This window comes from Python bivittatus, unplaced genomic scaffold, assembly GCF_059951505.1.
Source record: "Python bivittatus isolate LINGU-HERP-01145 unplaced genomic scaffold, Pbiv_v1 ctg000580_np1212, whole genome shotgun sequence".
NCBI classification, from domain to species: Eukaryota; Metazoa; Chordata; class Lepidosauria; order Squamata; family Pythonidae; genus Python; species Python bivittatus.
In genome coordinates this window covers 4,647,440-4,664,214 of record NW_028277087.1, presented here as the reverse complement: position 1 = coordinate 4,664,214, position 16,775 = coordinate 4,647,440, and the positions used below count along the sequence as shown (strand labels likewise).

Sequence of the window (16,775 nt, the reverse complement as noted above, 5' to 3'; positions counted from 1 at the left end):
TACGTGGAATAAGTGATCCGATCTTGCCACCTCCTCTAAAAAAACAGAATCTGAGAGTAAGTAAGGGGAGAATCCTCCAAAAATCACAACCAGAGAGATTGGGCTATAGCAGCTACAAATGTCAGTCTAAGTGTTTCTCAACCTCGGCTGCTTGAAGACGTGTGGACTTCAACTCCCAGAATTCCCATGCTGGCTGGGGAATTCTGGGAGTTGAAGTCCACACATCTTCAAGCGGCCGAGGTTGAGAAACACTGGTCTAGTTACTCCCCAAGATCAATGGAGGGAGAGAAAAGCTACAGGCACCAACTTGTGGTCAGAGTGAATATCAGTGAGTATCTGCTTAGTGTCAGGAAGGTCACTCACAGGGTCAGTCTGCAGCATCTCCAGTTAAAAATGAATCAGAGCCAAAATACTGGGGCAAGGGATTTAATATTGCTCTGGGTTCAGGATGGTCAAGGCTGAAATCTTAGTTTAATTTTAGGGGAAAATTCATGGCATGGCAATGGTCATCAGGAATCAGGAATCAGCTAAGGCAGGGTGAACTTCCTTGCATCCAGGATTCCTTTCGTGTTTGAAAATTTGGCTATGGGCAATGACGTCATGCGTGAACGGGCCTTTTTCTTTTCTATGGGAATGAAGTCAGGGGCATTTGTGGGAGGGGGAGGTGTTAAAAAAGCAACCATCCAGTTGAAGCCCCGCCCCCTTTCAATGCACATAAAAGAGGCGGGGCTTCAGGTGCATGGTCAAGGCTACCATTTTGACTTTTTTGACCCCCGCAGACACCTTGTGGGGAGGGGCCAAATGGGCATCTTTAGCCTTGCAGAAGTTTAAGGCGTTAATGTTTCCCTAACAATTTAAAACAGCCAAAATCTGGGACAAATTGGTCCCCAACAGAGGCTGAAAACATTGGCCACACCAGCCTCTGGGAGCCCCAGCAGAGAGATGCTGGAAGGATCTATGTGGCCCACAAGTTGTGCATTATGGGATAGGCATTATGGAAAGGGGCTTCTCTGCCAGAATTGATGATGCTAAGCAAAATTTTAAAAATCCCTCGAAGCTGATTTGATTCCTATTGACTTTAGAGAGGGTTCCAGTCATTTCCCTGGCAATAAGATAGAAGTGGTTTGTCCTTGTCATCTTTCAGGGTGTTTCATTGACTTCCCAGTCTAGTCTACAATCCTGGGATTTCCAAATACTAATCAGGTCTGACCCAGCTACTAGCTGGACAGTGAATGAAACGGATTTAATCTAAAGGACAAAGAGAAACAGAAGAAGATCTTGGGGACTTTTCCAGTGTTCCTCCTGACTTGCTCTTTCAAGGAAGCCATGCTCCAGTGACGTCGCTCGCGTCACAATCTGATCAGTGACCCACAAGTGATGGGTGAGGACCCCGTGGCAATTATTTGTTTGCATCATTCATTTAAGCAACTCAGATAGCCACCACAGGAACTTGGGGTGGGTGGGGGGCACATAAAAGCTTCAAACAAAACCTAATACACCGGATGAAACCATAATGATAAAAAATAACAGGCTTGGGTCTAAAAACGATCCAGTTTCAATCCAGCCAGACCAAATCCACAAATCCACCAACAGGTCTGCTTAACCCCCCCAGCCCGAATGCCTGGGGGAACATCCAGGTTTTTGTTGCCTTATGAAAGCCCAGAAAGGTGGGGACCTTGCTTGCCCCCACTTGCCCCTCCTGTTTTGGAGTCTGGAGACTGATGTTCATACAAGAAGGTGGGGAAAGCCTGAGATCAGAGTTTCTCAAACTCGGCAATGTGAAGATGCGTGGACTTCAACTCCCAGAATTCCCCAGCCAGCCATGCTGGCTGGGGAATTCTGGGAGTTGAAGTCCACGCATCTTCACATTGCCGAGTTTGAGAAACTCTGAGTTAGACGGTGCAGGACATTGCTCCAAGTTGACCATGGAATCCACCAGAGCAGTTGGCAGGCCTTTTGAAGCTTGCACACGTTTAACCTGTTGCTGTTTCACTCTTCCATGTTTCTGGCACGGCTCTTAATCCGGCCTTTTCTCTCCACATCTCTCGTGCTCCGGAAGAGTCCGTCTGCAAAGATAGGCTTTTTAAAGCTGCCTCCTTGCAAGATGTTAAAGATGATGTTAGGATTCTCTGCCAGCGCAAGGGCACATGCTGCCTGTGAGAATTTCCATTTGCAAGCTTCCAAAGACAGACAATGTGCTCGCACTAGCAAAGAATTCTAACACGATCGGTCTCTTGTACCTACAAGGCAGGGAATTAGTGATCCAGCAGGGGCAACGCATGAAGCCGTGGCTTGCCACGGTTTCCTCTGATAGAATTCTGGATATTGAATATGCAAAATGTGCATTAATGGGATTTTAATAACACGCTCCATTTCTTCTGCCTGGTTAGTGAGGAATCAAGGGACAGATTTGCCCTCTCTCCCCTCCTCCTTGTTGCAATTCCCTCTGAATTTTGCAGACCAAACTTAAAAGCAACTGGTCCACATCAGAGATTCTGGCTGTCCGAGTGGTCCCACTGGGCTACCCCAACTGTCAAATGTCACCCCAACAGGCTTAAAGTTTACATCTCTGGCATGGCTGACGCATGTCTTTGCAGAGCTAGAAACTTGAATCTGACTTTCTCGATACTTAGTTCTCCCAGGAAGAAAGCAAGATTGGGCCAGGGATGACACCAGCTTGGCACTTGGCCACCAACCTTCACTGAACTGTGTAAAGTAATGTGTGTGTGTGGGGGGAGCTTTTTCTAAAAAGTTCGCTTGGAAGTGCTATATAGAGCAATTAATTTTCCAGAAAAGACACCAACTTTTGAGACAAGCAATTGGTCCTGGGAACGTCTGCAGAACTATGAGACAAATGCAGTGGGGTTGTAATAAGAAGAATGTTCCTCTGTGGAGGAGCTGGGTTGGTTGCATCAAGAACAGAAGAATGGGATTAGGGACTCTTGTTGCATTATGGGGTGTTAGATCTCTGACTTAGAGCATCAATCTCTGCAGTGAACTGGTTGTCACCTTTAAAGCCCTCCATGGTTCGAGGCAGGGCTACCTTCTCCCAATAGCATCTACTCAGACCTGTAGAGAGTAAGGAAGAGGACCTTGATGGAGATATGCAGGAACTGTTACCCAGGCAGAAGAGGCTGAAACATTTTGAAGTCCAGAGAAATGAGATAACATTTGGAAGCGGATCAGGCAGATACCTGCTTAATTCACTGAAGTATAAGAAAGAGGAAGAGGTCTAGTATAATCCAACTTTCAAGATTCTGTTATTAGAGCCAATCTCAGGAAAAGTAGTTTTAGTCTTCCTGTAGAGTGGATTTCCTTGTCTGGTCCACCTAGTGGGGCTGGCACCACCCAATAAGATCCAGTAGGCTGGACTTTTTATAAGTCCCCTTAGTCAGTGATTAAGATTAACATGCCTTTTCCAACCCTGCTTCTGTCCTCTAGAATAGGGCTCCCTGACCTAGAGACGTCCTGATCTTAGTCTGTGAAGACTTGACTATTTCACCAAGCCTCAGCAGGTGAGCAACTAGAACTGTCCTTCTGGATAAGTAATTAGTTTTAAGTAGGTTTTTGGAACAGCTGATTCCCAAGGATATGGTGTGGTTTAGGTTTTAATTTGGGTTATGATGTTTTAATCCAAATAATGGATTGGGGCAGTTACACGCCTCTCAGTTTGATTGAGTGGAGCATCCTGGAAGCCCTGCAGCTAAACAAACAACTTTCTCCTGAATCTCTGGCTTGGTTCTGGCTACCTGAGTCTCCACATTAAGGAAGACCCACACCAGCCATCAAAGAGAATTCTGCTTGGATGATCATCCTAACTCTGGTAATGCTACTACACTACTACTATTACTGTTACTATTACTATTACTACTACTATTTGACTTCTGGCTCCTGCCCATTAGTACTGGCTCCAATTGATGTCCTTCAGCACTGAGTCCAGCCTCTCTGTTGTATCTCCTGGCCCTTGTAGTTCTGCACTGGCTCCCGGTTCTCATCCTTTGTAGCTGGCTATAATCCGTTGCTCTTCAATCTTGGCTCCAGTTCTCCTGTAGGTGTTCCTGACTTTTGTCTCTCCTGTCTTTCTCACCTCAGTGCTAACTCCAATATCTGGAACCCAGAAGTGACTCAAAGTCTTATACCAGTGTTTCTCAACCTTGGCAACTTTAAGATGTGTGGACTTCAACTCCCAGAATTCTGGGAGTTGAAGTCCACACATCTTAAAATTGCCAAGGTTGAGAAACACTGCCTTATACAATAGTTGGCAGTTTCTGAGCAAGCAGGAATGATAGTTCAGAATTTATACCCAGTCAGATCTCAGTCCTTCATGCTCTCTTGCAACATTCCCCTTGTGGAAGAGGAAGCTTGCCTATCCTCTTAACTCCAGCCTTTGGCGTGTCTGTAAATGACAGATGCTTGTTTACATTCTCTGCTCTCCCATTCAGAACAGTATTAAACTGGGATGTTCAACACCTGATGGAGCCCAAATGACAACCTTCTCCTTTGTTGCTGTCGTATGGAACTAGCTATGGGCCTGTGCTGCTCTCTTTTGCTCTCTTGCCTGACTTTATCTACTTTATTTATTCATTAGATTTACATCCCACCTCTCATGCAGGAGCGCAAGGCATTATACATAGCTCTCCCTCCTCCCGTATTTCCTTACAATACCATCCCGTGAGAGTGGTGATGTTAAGAAAGAAGGAGTGGTCCAATGCCACTTGATGAGCTTGAACCTGGGTTTCTCTGCTTCTTCACCACCCCACCACCCTGTCACTTGGGCTGAGAGGAAGGGACTGCCCTAGAGTCATCCAGGGAGCTTCCGTGGCTGAATGGGGACTAGAACCTGGGTCTTCCCCTCCAGTCCATCATCTTCCCCATTGGACTACACTGATCCTGGCTGTGTCTCTGTAATACCTGCCTATAGCTCAGATCTATCTAGGCTTCCCATCTTCATCCAAGGGCCATTTTGGGGAGATGATGGGACCTCTGCTTTCTGTGGGCTTAAACAGGCAGTAGCTTCTTGTGCCCTCCTGTCAGTCTTCCCAGGTAGACCAGACAGAAAACACGACCAGATGAGCTAATTCTACTTTATTGTAAGGCTACATTAACATAACCTTGCAAGTCTGGAAGTACAAATCTCCCACTGTCTCTTTTACAGCCTGATAAGTTAGGGAGGTTCCTTTCTGAGTTTCTTTCTCTGCCCATTATGTAGCTGCAGGCTATGCCCCCTCTTATCTAATCGTTCCCTAAGCAGCATCTCTTCCCTTGTCTCCCAAGGTCATTCCCACATGCTATAACACCTCCAGAGTTCCCAGTTCTAGAATATAATTCTGGCAAATCGTTTAGCAAGACCAGAATTCTGGAGGAGTGAGCCAGAGAGACAGATTGCAACACAGCAACATTATGAACAGCTACGGTCATCTAATTTCTAAACTGCATTTCCATAACCTGGCACTGTGCAGTAGATACATTGGTACTGCACCTCCCAGCATTTCTAACCAGGTTGGAATTCAGGCCATGCTAGGTGTTCTTGCTGTGTGTTACAGGCCCAAAGTTCGGAGGAAAGTTGCCCTAAATTAAATAAAGGAGAAAAGCTGCAGGTCAACTGTTATTGTCCCACTGTGCTGGAATATCTGATCATACAAAATTACGGGAGATGAGAAGGTCAAGAAGATTTAGGAATGACCTATAAAATACTTGCTCCTAATGGAGGAGAGGGGGGAAAACTAGAAAGGGAAATCGAGGAGGAGGAGGGAGGGAGGGAGAACGAGGAGAAAAACAGTCACTTTTTTGTTTGCAAACCAAGCCAGCTGTGTCCTCTGTTTAAACATATTTATCTATTTTTTGTGGATAAAACAGCAAGCTTGGAGGTTGCCGAGATGAAACGGAAAAATAGTCATTATCCTTGACCATCTCTCTCTCTCTCTTTCTCTCTCTCTCTCTGGAACATAACAGGACAGCAGAAGGACATGAGATAAAGTCAATGTATTCTAGTTGCCTAAGAAGAAAACAAGAGAAGAAAAAGAGGGCCAGTCTGTTTGAAAGGAGTCACTGCCAGCGAGAAAACATTGAGAAAGCCTGGCATCATTGCACAGAGGAGAAAAATATTCTGCATTTTCTAAGGCTCCTGGGTATTGAAACGGGGGTTTTTTTGGTCTGTGTATTTTGTGTGTGTGTATATGGTGTGTGTGTGTGTGGTATGTGACCCAAAAGTTGGGTACGAGCCACTGAATTTGGACAGTGGTTTTCTTTGGGGGAAGAAATACACCTTTTGCATTGCACTCTACCAGCCATACCTCATCAACAGAAGGGGTAGAAGGAATCTTAAGAAGGCCCTCCTGCTTCACAACAAGTTGTGACTTGAGTGTGTGTGTAGGTGGGTCTACACACATGAATCCTACTGTCTCATTTCAGCAAACACTACGGATAGAATCATCAACAAAGTCCCAGTCTTCTAGGAAGACTGATCCTGAACAGGTCCTTGGTCCTTCAACCAGCCCCAAGCAACTGGGTTTGGAGAACCTCCATTGGGTTATGGACCATGTCCTTGATATGGGGCATTTCCCCACGGCTGAAAGGAAGTGCTGTCTAGTTTTCATGCATCCTTTAGTAATGTTTTTAATTAAGGTTTTATGTATTTATATATTTTATGTTTCTAATGTTTGTTGTGAATCACCCAGAGTTCCCCCATTGGGTGGAGATGGGCGGTTGAAAAATTCAATCAATCAATCAATCAATCCTTGAGTTGGCAGAACACCAAAACAGCATGAAATTTTCTGTCCACATTGCCAATCTCTCTCCCACCTCCGTTGCCCCTGTTCCCACTCACTACCAGCCTCCAGGAGCCCCAGCATATCGCAGGAGCATTGTGGGAAATCAGACTAGCACCTTCCTTGCACCTTCAGGAGATCTAATTTTCCACAATGCCCTGGAATCAAATCCCCCCAGATTAGATTAGATAATACAGTCTCCCATGTTGCCTTTTCATTGCTAAATGTCGCAGAGAAAAAAGCCACTTCTGTTTTTCTATAATGTAAGAATACAAGACATAGAACAATGAATTTTCGTTATAGGAAGAGCCATAGATCCAATTGCTGAAGGAAATGATGAATTCTTTCAGCAGATGTTGGAAAGCCATCTGTCTGGGTTGCTGAGATGTGGATTGCTGCACTGAACAGAGAATTGGGCCCCTATATATAGCTGGATTCACACAACACACTAGTCTAGTTAAAATGGGATTATCCAGCTCTTGTGGGAAGCAGTCTCCAATATTCAAGCAGAATGTGGTTTATTTTTTATTTTGGGGCAGGTCTGAACACAATTATTCTATTTTGTCCACCCAGGTTTTGAATTTAGTGTGTCGTGTGAACCCAATTGATGCTTCTGGGAATCTTAAGTGGGCAAAATTCTGAACTGAGGGTACGTGGAATCGTCTTTAAAAGGTTGTTTTAGTAATTGTTCTGCTCCTTGGGTCAATGACAGTGATTAGAAAAATGTTTCTCCACCTTGGCAACTTTAAGATATGTGGACTTCAACTCCCAGAATTCCCCAGCCAGCCATGCTGGCTGGGGAATTCTGGGAGTTGAAGTCCACATATCTTAAAGTTGCCAAGGTGGAGAAACACTGGATTAGAAGAACCTCCAGCCCCTTCCAATTCAGCTGTGGCAGCCAAAGCCGCCACATGACAGTATCTATGATTCCTCATGTTCTTCATTTCCATTTTCTGTCACATAAAAAAATTATACAACTTGGTAACCATGTTGGGAAGCCTCTGGATCACCCTACAGTTCTGGGGAGTACAGATACCATTAATCTCTGCATTTCGTCCAAAGGTATCCATCGTATGGTTTTCTAAAATATCTTCTATTGCTCTTAAATTGTCGTTTTGGTATTGTTTTGGTGTTTTTGTATTGTTTTGAATGGTTTGCCAGCCGCCCGTAGTCCTGTCTGAGATGGGTGGCTCTATAAATTGATATAATAAACCAATGTACAAGCAAACTCATCTTTGCAGGTAGCAGAGACTGACTCCTTTCGCTTTGCAGGTCCCCCCCTTTGCGCTTTCTTTCCTGACGCAATGAAGATAACCCTTCTGGACACCGAGAGAGACATTGTCTTTATTAGATGAGGGATTTTCCAATCCACCTTTCATATGGACCATTGTTTTGACACTCCACAGCTGAGGAATGTCCACAATTGCTATCGGCAAGGGAATAGGAGTCATCGAGGTGGTGGGAACAGAGATGATGGTAGGTAGGTAACATTGTGGGACCTGGCCAACTGTTTTGCTATCTCCTCAGCAGCCTCAAGTTTGCGCAGTTCAACCAGACCATCCCCTGCCGAAGCCAGAGAGTTGGCAATCAGCGCCGCTGCTTTCGAGTCTCCCTCGGCTGTGATGATGGCGGCCTTCTTCTGGTGCTCGGCCTTTTCCACGAAGAACCGAGCCTTCTCGGCTTCCTGCTGGGCCACTTGCTTCATTTCTACGGCATCCAAGAAGTCCTTGCTGAATGTCAGATGAGTCAAGGAAACGTCATCCAGGAGGAGGCCAAAGTTGGCGGCCCGTTCTGACAGGTCTTCGCTCACCTGCCTGGAGACCAACTCTCTCTGCGTGATCAGCTCCTCTGCATCAAAGCGAGCCACCACCGATTTGAGGATCTCGGTTGTGATGGATGGTAGCACTCGATTGTCATAATCTTCACCGATCATCGTGTAAATCTGGGGAAGCTGCATTATCACTGGCCGGAACAAGATCCGGAGTGTAATATTCACGTTCTGGAGATCTTTGCTCCCTGTGGTTACTGGAACATTGTGAGGGCGAGAGCGGCAGTCAAAAATGATGGGCTTCTGCACCCAGGGGATGAGAAAATGGGTCCCCTCTCCGACCACCTTGTCCTGAACACCCTGGAATCGGTCAAAGATGACAGCCCGGTGACCTGCCTCCACATTATAAAGAATAGAGTTGACCACTCCACTAGCAAACACCAGGCCCAAACTCAGTTTGCCAATGCTCTCAAAGATTTTAGCAGCCATTGCAAGCAGCTGAAGTCTCGCGTCTATATTTCCAAGGAAACTGCACTGTATCAATACATATGGCCAAGTTCCTTGCACATCGTCTATTCTTCCAGAGATCTGTGACCTGGACTGTGACAGCAATGTTGGAGGGGCTGGTGTTTCTTCTAATCACTGCCATTGACCAGGGGGCAGAAAGGAAGCCCCTCCAAGACACGTGTCCTGTTTTTCACGTTCATGAACCCTGGAAGCCCATCGGGCCCCTTCCCTCCATCATCACTGCTCCATCCTGTCCAGACCCAAGACCCCACCTCTTGACATCACCAAACCCTCTTTTGTGACATGGCCAACTCTGACTTTTTACCTTGGAGAAGTGGACATTGTATTTTGGGGATTTAAGAGCTGGCTACTCTTTCATACAAAGGCTCATCGCTTGTCCTGGGTGGAACGTGGCCGGGGTTGCGAGTCACGTGTCGACAAAAAGGAGGACGGGAGCAGAGAGAGGAAATGTGGGCAAGGCCAGGACAAAGTCTCAGTTCAGGTAGACTTTTTGATTAATAAAGGCTAGCATTGTTAAGCTGGGTTTTAGTCATTTTGTAAATTAGAATTGAAGACAGTTACCCTGAGTGCCCTCTGGATAAAGAAGTGGGGTATAAGTCATTTAAAAAAATGAAAATGGATTGAGTTTAAATTTGATTTGGATTTTAAATCAAAATAATTAAATGAAGTGAATATGATCACTCCTCACTCATGGGATAATGTTGTCCCTTTTTGTCACATTAGAAAGAATAATTGGTGACAACTTTGGGAGGATTTCTGGGAGCTGTTAATGTAGCCTTACAATAAATTAGTTCATCCAGTTGTGGTTTCCTGTCTGGTTTACCTGGGGGGGCTGACATCAATTTTGCAAGTCTGAAAGTACTAATCTCCCACCCGCCCTATTTTCCACCTGAGTGGTTAGGGTGGGTCCTTCCTAAGTTTATTGCTCTGGCTGTTACTCTGTTGTGGACTCCCTTCAGTTTTATCCGATCGTTCCCTAGGTGGCATCTCTTCCCCCATCTTCCAAGGTCATCCTCATAACCACCTTTTTCTTATCTCACTAGTGTCAACTCATGACATCACCTAATGATGTCACTACACCCCTCCCCAGCTCTTGACATCAGAGCCCTACTTTGAACCATTGCCAGACCTACCTCTTCCAGTTTCAGGTTTTGCAATGCTGGAAAGATAGAATTTACTTCATCAATCCCGTAATATCCTCAAGCCCTGCATTGTGATATCATTGTAACACCCCCCAAGGCTGAGGCACTGGTGGTGCCACTGGTGCAGAAAACATAACTGCCCGTGATTCCTTGTGAGGGACCCTGTGGAGGGATATCTGATCTTTGGCCACGAATTCTGTGGTCAGAGGTAAGCTAGAGAGCTGGGGACAGAGAAGTGGGGTGAGGTGAAGTCATGGGTGCTCCTGCACTGGAGTTTTTCAAGAAAAGTTTGGGCAGCCATTTGCCCTGGTTGGTATGAGGATTCCTACACAGGGCAGAGGGTTAGAGTAGAAGACCCCAAGGTCCAAATGACCTTCCAACTCTAGGGTTCTAGGACTTGGCTAGAGTTGCTGAGGGGGGTCTGCCGTGATAGATCTTAGGCAAGGATCAGGCCTTCCTTGGTGGCCGTCCACCAAGAAGAGAAGCCCTGAAGCATTTTGCCACCTTGTCATCCAAGAATATCTCTGTTCTCCCAAATCCTGGAATACGGATCCCAGAAACTCTGTTCTCCCAAATCCTGGAATTGCGGTCTCCCATTAAGTCACCTAATAAGTGCGGTGTGTTCACTTTTTGTCTTAGAAAGAGGAATTACTTGGTTCCCTCCTTCCTTTGGAATAAATTCTACTTTTCAGCGGGAATTATAAAATCTCTTTCCAGAGTTCCCTTTATATCCTTGTTTTTTCCTCTTCATCCCTTTTTTTAAACAAATAAAGTTTTTAATTTCTTTGCTGCCCTGTCTGTTACAAAATTCAAAGAAGTGGATTTTGAAATCTTTTTCTCCATCTCCCTCACCTCTTGAGCTCAAATCTCGACTCTGTTTTCTGCCATTGCTGAGCTTCTTGAAATATGCATTTATCAGCTGCAAAAAAATCTATCGTTTTACCTGGAGCAAAACGCACACAAGAGTCCTATACGGTTTTGTCTTGCTGGGCAACAAACCCAAGAAAGCTCCCTTAATTATCAAATCAGCCTTTACGTTACTCTGAAGTTCTCCAAATATCGGCACATTCGCTGGGAAAGTGTCCAGGACTGAGAAGAAACTATTGCCCTCCCTGTGTGTGGTTGTGTGTGTGTGTTTGTGTGTGTGTGTGTGCCTATAAAAAAGAGGAAAACATTTGGTCTAGTTTTGCAGCGGGCAGCACATTTTGGAAGCTTGAGAAATCTAGATTTCTAAAATGACAGTCAGCTAGGACAGGGTTCCTCAACCTTGGCAACGTTAAGACGGGTGGACTTCAACTCCCAGAATTCCCCAGCCAGGGGGAATTCTGGGAGTTGAAGTCCACCCTCTTAACGTTGCCAAGGTTGAGGAACCCTGAGCTAGGAGGTGGTTTCTTCATCCCGTGTTTGGATTGCAACGGTATCTCAAGCGATGCAGGGATGTTCGCAGGTTGTGGTCCAAAACATCAAGCCCCTAAAAACCCTGCAGAATTTCAGTCCGACTCTCCCGGTCATCATCATGACTTTTGGACCACCCCCTGCAACACCCCTGAAACGATGGGGAACCCCACCCCCCGCACACCCACCTCCAATTTAGTTTCTCTAGTTTACGGTAAAATAATATGTCTTAAGGAGATCAAATCCTGGTGGATTTTATTCATCCTGAGTTGCCCAGAGCAATGTTCTTGTGGGAATGGCAGTCCTGGGAAGAAGTCTGGCCTCGCTCGGAGCTACTCAGAGAGCAGAGATCCTGTCGGTGGATCCATCTAGCAAGATCCCCTCTTTCTGGGTGCTCTTCCTCCCGACTTCCTCTCTGGCTCTTCCTAACGAAAAGTGAGTTGTCTCATGTGTGATTCAAAACCCTTTTGAATTGTCAGCTGCAGCAGAGAAGGCATCTGGTTAGCATTTTGCTCCAGGTAAAAGAATGGATTTTCCCAGCTGATAAATTCATATATTTATAAGCTCTATATTTGCAGAAAACATGATAGCGAGCGGAAAGCTGGCTGCTGGAGAGCTGGAGACAGACTTGTTTTTCTCCTTTCTTTTTTCAGTTTTGGAGATTAAAGGGGGACATTCGTCCCCTCGGCACTCGTGTATTTATACTGTTCTCTCCTTCCTTCCCGGGAAAAAGATCTCGGGGTCACGGTGAATGGTTCTATCGAAATGTCAGCCGAGGGTGCGTCTGCAGGACGAAAAGCAAGTTTTGTATTATGGATATTAAGAAGGGGACTAGATGTTATTCATAAAGCAGCTGGTATTGGGCTAAGCCCCCAGGAACGGCGAGACACTATTTTAAGAATGTCTCCTCCAAAAGAGTGAAATGTGAGCAGGGTGTGGTCAAAAAAGTCAAGATGGGGGCCACAGCAGTGCGATCGAAGCTCTGCCTGTTTTTTTGTGTGTGCTGCACGTGTGCCTCGCCCATAAAAAACAGGCAGGACTTCAGCTGCACCGCTGCGACCGACATCTTGACTTTTCTGACCACACCTCGTGGACCCCTCTGCTTTTCAGTTGGGGATCTGATGTGGCCCCTTCATCCTAAGCTTCCTGGGCCTTTCTTTCGTACCTTCCGAGGCTAAAACTCTCTGTAGCAACATTTATGATAAAAAACTAAATAAATGGGGAAAGCTGATTAAAGATCCCTTCTGTGACATGTAGCACTGATCCTAATTTTAAAAAGAAAAGAAAAGGAATGGGAGGATGCATATGAAATGCAACTGAAATTAATCAGATGGGCAGGTTGGAAAGAATGAGAGAATCTGCCTTCTTTAATTAAACATTAAACTAGAAAGGGGTCTGCCTTATGCCGAATCACATCTTTAATTGATCTAATTTAGTCCTTTTGATACTGACGGCTATAGCTCTCCAAAGGCTGAATTTTTCCATTGCTTCTAGACTACACTTGGGACTTTGTATATACAAAGCAAGCCTCTATCACCAAAATATTGTCTCCCACCCAAAATATTAAAATAAGATCCCAGTCCTCATGCTTCTAAGTACAGTTAAGAACTGTATTTTCTTTCCCTTAGCTTTAAAAATGTTTGGAGCACAATGGTTATGTTTCCCTAGAGTCATGTTTCTCAACCTCAGCAACTTGAAGATGCTGAGTGGGGAATTCTGGGAGTTGAAGTCCACACATCCTGACTGGGGAATTCTGGGAGTCGAAGTCCACACATCTTCATGTTGCTGAGGCTGAGAAACACTGCTCTAGGGGGCCTGGGGAGAAGAGAGGTGGTGAAGGGCGCAAGAGAGAACCTGTTTTGATTTTTTTTTAATGGTGCGGGGCTGAATTTCCAGGGTGTGACACCTTGGACCTTCCCCTGATAGTCTATCAGTAAAGACGTCCCTGCTTGTTGCAGAGTGCATTTGATAGGTCACAAATTAAGCAGAGTCAGATGTTGTTAATAGTTGGATGGGACACCACCAGGAAATTCTGGAGCTGTTGGTTAGGCTGGAAAGAAGAAAGCAATATCCCAGAAGAAAACAAATGGTGAACCACTTTCATATTGTTGCCAAGAAAACAACAGGGAGGTATCCTTGAGTTGAACGTAACTTGAGCGAATGTTTGTTGTCATCGTTCCAGTAGGTGACAGCACCTAGCTAACCTGGGCAGATCTCAAAAGAGTGAAATGGGATTGGACCTTGTTAGGAGCTGGATGGGAGACCAACTGGAGATGCCAGGGCTGTAGGCTAGATGGGAAATGTTAAAAATTTCCCAAAGAAGGCAGTAGCAAGCCATTTTTGTATTATTGTCCTGAGATTATGGAATCAAGCTTAGCTTAATGGAATCTTAGCAGTCTGTTGATTGGGGGATTCTAATAATTTTTTTTTTTTTGCAAAGCTCAAAGTCTTCACCCTAACTTTGAGTTGCCCTTGGAAAGATTCTACCAAAACGATCACGGAGATCTCACATGGAAAGCAATTTCCCCAAAAACGATTACAGGATAGACTGTGCTCCATCCGGCTTCAGACTGACACAATTCTTTGCCTTTTTGAAGACGGGGTGCGCTGAGATTCTTCCTCTCCCACTTGTTTGGCCTTTCATTGGCAGCTCACCCTCTTCAGATCTCAAATGTGATTTTTTTTAGCCAGCCCTTGAAAAATACACACCCCCAGTAGAAATTTCCATTGTCAATGGAATGCCACGAAAGTAATTTTTCTGGCGGTTTCCTTTTCTCTTTGGAAAGAAGGGGGGCTGCCTGGAACGGTAGAGACTGTGTGGAAATTCTGGCTGGTGAAAGCGAGGCGAGGCAAAGTACATTAAGTATCGAAAGGCTTGAAATTTGGATAAAGAGGGCAGAAAAATGGGTGAGAGGGAGTCAAAAGGGAGCGAAGAAGACAATAGGCGAACGAGGCCATGGGGACTTCCTGAGAGGGTCTTAGAAATTCAAAATAGCTGCGCCCCAGCCTCAAAGTGCTTGTCATTCACAGCTGCAGGACGGAGATCACCAGGCCTTGCACCACACAATGCCGGATTGTTTCCAGAAGGTGGGAAAATTGTAGGTCTCAACGCTTCTCGCTCACACCAGCGGTTCCGCTAGTCAAACATGCGTTCCACTTGAATCAATTCTGGACACTAAGTTAGCATAATCCCCACCAGTCTTGCTATGACAACTTGAAGGAGAATTTGGAGGGGTGTGAGTGACAGCAGACGCCATACTGACAAGGCAGGAAGAGGGGAAGTTCATATCCATCCATCCATCCATCCATCCACCTACCTATCCCCCTCCCTCCCTCCCTCCCTCCCTCTCTTCCGCTTCCTTCCTTCCTTCCTTCCTTCCTTCCTTCCTTCCTTCCTTCCTTCCTTCCTTCCTTCCTTCCTTCCTTCCTTCCTTCCTTCCTTCTCTTTCCCTCCCTCCCTCCCTCCCTCTTTCTTTCTTTCTTTCTTTCTTTCTTTCTTTCTTTCTTTCTTTCTTTCTTTCTTTCTTTCTTCCTTCCTTCCTTCCTTCCTTCCTTCCTTCCTTCCTTCCTCCCTCCCTCCCTCCCTCCCTCCCTCCCTCCCTCTAAAACTGGCATACCTTGGGAGGGGTCTATGTTTGGCCCTCCAAAAGTGCTAAGCATGAGTGAATTGAAGCCAATTTCAAAGTGATTTATTTTGTGGTCTCCCTATTCTCTCCAATCTAATCTCCCCCCCACGCACACACACACCCTTCCTGGATTTACCGGTTGTTTGACAAGTGCAAATGAGAGCTGACATGTTATGCCTGCCACCAGGAGCGAAGAATGCATTTCCGGGTGCACCCTTGTGGGAAATGGCCTTGTTTTCTGCCAATCTTTTGAGCAAGGAACACGCAGTTCAGGCCGGAAGGACACGCACCTCGACTGAAACTGGGAGAGCAGAGGTCAGAAGGCCCCCTGCGTGACAACATGTGTGATACCTTGGAGAAATGGGAGGGAGGTCACACCCCACTGTTCTGCCGTATGTAGGGACAATGACATCCTTCACTGGCCCTATTTCCTCTTCTAACAACACACACACACACACACACACACACACACCCCAAAGATAAATTAAGGGGAAGAGGGCCAGCTCAGTAGTGAGACACGAGGATGGCAGAAAGGAGCAGGCTCCAGGTTCAAGTCTGTACATCTAGGCAAAGGGGTGTAAAACTCTGGAAAGTCATTAGCAGAGCAAATACGGGACTGGGTGGGCCAGAAATCGGACTTGCAATAAGAGTCTTATGTTCTTTTTAAAAATCAGACCTACCTGTATATGCAAAACCGTGAGGTCTAGAACCTTAATTTAATAATAGCATAGTGACAGGCCACAAGTTTTCCATGTTGAGGTTGGATCTTTCCATGCAAAACTTTCCAAGTTCAACTGACTGGCATCTCCAGGTGGGGCAGGTGAAAATTCCTGCCCCAAACCTGGGTAACTCTTATTAGTTCACGCTAATGAGCTACAATCAACCCTGATTGCTCATTGGAAGGATCGATAATGAAGCTCAAGCTCAGATATTTTGGTCACCTAATGCGAAGAGAGATCTCTTTGGAGAAGACCCTGATGCTGGGAAAGATTGAAGGCAAAAGGAGAAGAGGACGGCAGAGGATGAGATGGTTAGATAGCATCACGGAAGCAATGAGCATGAAACTGAGCAAACTCAGGGAGGCAGTGAAGGACAGGAAGGCCTGGCGCAATATGGTTCATGGGGTCACGAAGAGTCGGACACAACTTAACGACTAAACAACAACAAAATGAGCTACAAAGGCCAGTGATGCAGTCTGGTGTAGGGGATCTTCCCATATTCCCATATTCCTGAGGTTATTTTTCCTGCTTCCTACTTCCCAGGTGATGGAAAAACGAACTTTGCAGGCAAATGCAAGCTGTCCCTCCACCTTTCATCTTTAAAACAGATCCTGCGGTATAAACAGTGCCCTGGGCTCTCGCTAGTTGACATTCGCCCACACGGCTATTATTTAAGAGGGACCACGGCCTTTCCCTGTCCAGCCTAAGCTTGCTGTTTAAGGAAACCTTGTTAAAACTTCCCAGGCATAAGTGTGTTGTCATTTCCAGACCTCAAATCCTTTGTCAGCATTTCTTCAACTTCACTTTCTGACCGCAGGGCAGATTTTATG

General features: G+C 45.7%; 1 pseudogene; it reads right to left on the bottom strand.

The window, feature by feature from the left end:
• Positions 1–7,621: 7,621 nt before the first annotated feature.
• LOC103053718 (prohibitin 1 pseudogene) lies at positions 7,622–9,845 on the bottom strand (annotated as a pseudogene).
• Positions 9,846–16,775: the final 6,930 nt, after the last annotated feature.